Source organism: Alligator sinensis, unplaced genomic scaffold (assembly GCF_000455745.1).
Source record: "Alligator sinensis unplaced genomic scaffold, ASM45574v1 scaffold694_1, whole genome shotgun sequence".
In the NCBI taxonomy this organism is placed as follows: domain Eukaryota; kingdom Metazoa; phylum Chordata; order Crocodylia; family Alligatoridae; genus Alligator; species Alligator sinensis.
In genome coordinates, this window is record NW_005842339.1 from 1,383,420 (window position 1) to 1,387,171 (window position 3,752).

Genomic DNA, 3,752 nt, shown 5'->3' on the forward strand with positions numbered 1-3,752 from the left:
AGTGCATGATTCAATAGATTTGGGGAAGAGTGCCATGTAACATATTGACTATAAAATGTCAGTAGGTCATGTTCTGCAAAAGCTCTCTTCAAAGCACTGTTCTTTTGGATGTCAATTAGTTCCATTTGGAACATGTCAGGAGCGTCCGTGGCATCCGTTCCAAATGGATCTGCAAACAGCTCCAACTCATTGCTGTGTACCCTGAAATCCGTAAATCTTTGTTTGAATTCATCCAGCAGACGGCTGATCAGTGCAGAATACTTGTCATGGTTCACAGTCTCAGCACATCTTGTTAATAGTATTGTGAAATGGGTGACATTCTTTTTATTCAGCTGTATCTGTAACAATTCCAGCTTATGAATGAAGGATTGGATGTGTTCATACAGTCTGTTGACAAATTGATCCTTCCCTTGTAGTTTTAGATTCAAATCTCCAAGATACTTGGTGCTGTCAACTAGGAATGCCAAGTCATTCAGCCATGCATCATCGTCCATGAAGCTAACATCTTTTCCTTTGTTTGTCATGAAGGTTTTAATTTTGTCAAGCAGTGACCAGAATCTGGCTAGTGTGACTGCCCTGCTGAGCCAACGAATTTGGCAGAAGTAAGTAACGTCATCATGGTCTGATCCTATCTCAGCAAGAAATGCTTGGAATTGTCTCTGATTAAGCCCCTTTGACCTTATGAAATTGACTGTAGAAACAACCTTTTTCATCACCCATCACGTGTTTTATCTCCAGGGCCTTTGCACACAGTTGTTCCTGGTGAATGATGCAGTGATGTGTGATGACATCCTGAGGCACTGACTTGACCAGTAAACTGACAGACCCATTGCGCTTGCCTATCATCGCAGGGGCGCCATCCGTTGTTAGACCGCAGAGTTTGTCCTCTGGAAGGTTGAATATCAACAAGACACGTTTCACTTCATTGAAAATGTCCTGTCCTGTTGTTTTGCCTTTCACTGGACAGAAGTCGAGCAGTTCCTCAACAACATGGGATTGTTTGGTTACTCCTGGTACAAAGATTGCCAGTTGAGCTGTTCACTCACCTCTGTGCTTTCATCATCCCCCAAGCTGTAAAACTGACAGGCACTGAGTCTTTTCATCAGTGAATCTTCAATGTTTGATGCCATGTCGTCTACTCCTCTAGCAACTGTCTGATATTCTCCACCATTGACTGTTTATCAGGGAATACCTCAGATGTAAATATGCCCAAGCAATCTTTCACAAATTCTCCATCAGACAATGGTTTCCCTCTCTTAGCTATTGCCTCGGATATCAGGAAACGGATCATGGTCGCTGCCTCAGACTTCTGCCTCGCAGCTTTGAAAAAAGACGGTTGCCCGTTCATGCTCTGTGTTAGAGAGTTCACCTGATCAAGTCTAATCTGACCCACCAGGCTGTCTAATTTCTTTACATGTTTTGTACAATAATGTCACTTCACATTGTACTCCTTGCAGACAGCTACTTTCTCTTGGCAAATCAGACACAGGATGTTCCCGTTTTGTTCAATAACAAAAAAATCAGTGGTCCAACTATCTTTAAAAACTCAACGTTCAGCATCAATTTTTCATTCCCTCTGATTCGCCGTGTTTTGAGCGTAGCGTAGGCCCTGTAGCTAATAGAACCAAAAATAATTTTAGTCATAGAAAAACTAGCTTGGCAGAGACAGATGAAGTTGAAAACAACTCACCAGTTCAAAATCACCATTTTATTACTATGTAATAATACTGTGGTATCAATATGGACCCCCACCCATCAGGTATAGCCATAATATGTAAGGTACAGCCTGACGTGCATATACTGCCATCATATGCCAAGTCCAATCTCAAATGCCAATGGGGAGTCAGGGCAGGACTTAACCCATTCCTTAACTTACATCCTGAATTTTGATTTCAACCAAGCTAGAACTCTGCCAGCCTGCAGAGAGCTCTTTGCAAAACAGCAAAATCCATGGGTTTCTCCAGGAAAATGAGAAATCCATGGTTTCTTCTGGCAAAGGGAAATGTCCATGATTTTCTCCATTTTTCCTTGGGAAACAGAAAACCCGGATCCCTGCTGATCAGTCAATGTTTCAATAGGACAACCTGTTTCAATCTATCAAACCCTGTTCCTGTTCACAGAGAGTTCCCTCTAAACACTCTCCGCAGGGCCCTTAGGCTGCCAGCCTCCAACATTTTCCTCTCCATCCCAGCATGCTCAAGGTCTCACTGACTTCCCTAACCAAGGTGGATGTATTTTGAAAAGCTCTCTTCGCAGTACAAAGGGGCTACACGCAAAACAGGGAAGGAGAGTGGACACCTTGGTTTCAATCTATCAAACCCTGTTCCTGTTCACAGAGAGAGTTCCCTCCAAACAGGGCCCTTAGGCTGCCAGCCTCCAACATTTTCCTCTCCCTCCCAGCATGCTCACGGTCTCACTGACTTTCCTAACCAAGGTGAACGTATTTTGAAAAGCTCTCTTCTCAGTACAAAGGGGCTACACGCAAAACAGGGAAGGAGAGTGAACACCTTGGCTAGGTACAGATATTAAAAAAGCCCAAGGCAGAATTAATTTAAGTTATGTGGTTTTCTGTAAGTAGCAAAATTAACATTGGTAGCCCAAAGAACACACATCTGCCCCTTGGTTGGGGGGCAAATCTTAGACCTGGTTCAGCCATTTTTACCTCAGTCTATGCGTGCCAAACTTCTGTTCTGTTTGAGTATAAACTGTTTTATTATGCTGAACTTCTGTTCTGTTATGGGCATACACTGGTTTCCAATCACTTACACTAGTAAGAGTGTAATGTCTGTACCTGGCTCTTGTGTTGCTGGCCTTTTTCTGCTCTATATCCTTGCTGTTCTCTTTTGAGAGTAGATTGTACAGTTGAGTAGATGCAAAAGAGTTCTGCCTCCTTCTTGAACAGTCCCAATCAGCTCCTCTGTGCAGGAGCTGGAGAAATGGGTAAGCAATCAACAAAAGTGATTTCCCTTGCTAAAATCTGTTAGAGGACTGTACCAGATTGGTGGGAATCTGGGAGCTGGGGGGTTGGGGCTGTATGTGTGCGCATGTGTGCATGCATGTGCATGTGTGTGTGCTTCCAAGCACACGTGAGTTGCAGCAGACAGAGCCAAAACAGCTATTGGGATGTGCTGGGAAGCACACACACATGCACATGCATGCGCACATGCGCACGCACAGCCCCAACCCAGCCCTGAGGCGCCCCCAGCTCCGCACGGGAACTTACCCTGTGCCTCCGTCCACCCCAACCCAGCCCCAAAGCACCCCCAGCTCCGTGCGGGAACTTACCCCATGCCTCCGTCCACCCTGGCCTGGCCCCGAGGTGCCCCCAGCTCCACGTGGGAACTTACCCTGTGCCTCCGTCTGCCCTGGTCCGGCCCCAAGGCGCCCCCAGCTCTGCGCGGGAAACTTACCTCGTGCCTCTGTCTGCCATGCTGCAGCTCCCCCCGCCACATGCCGGGGGTAAGGGGCGGTGCCCGTCCCCAGCTTGTCCAATCAGGCATGGCTGGGGCAGCTGCAGCAGGGGGTAAGCCGTGCCGTGGGGGTAAGCAGCTCCCCTGTCCTCGCTGCTGGCTGGGGCCCGTGGGCTGGCGCTGCCTGCCTTGTCGGTGTCCTGCCGCTGCTGCCACCATGGATCCACGCTCCGCTGCCGCGGCTCCACCAGCACTGCCACCGCTGCTGCAGCCCCGCTGGCACTGCTGCGGCTCCGTGCTCTGCCGCCATGGCTCCACGCTCCGCCACTGCAGCTCCGCGCT

General features: G+C 48.0%; 1 protein-coding gene and 1 pseudogene across 1 annotated transcript in view; one reads left to right on the top strand and one right to left on the bottom strand.

The window, feature by feature from the left end:
- The window catches only part of LOC112551109, a 7,233-nt pseudogene extending 6,709 nt beyond the window's left edge, over nt 1–524 (bottom strand).
- LOC102374992 overlaps nt 1–3,752 on the top strand; it is a 372,914-nt gene that overhangs the window by 239,389 nt on the left and 129,773 nt on the right. The window lies entirely within an intron of this gene.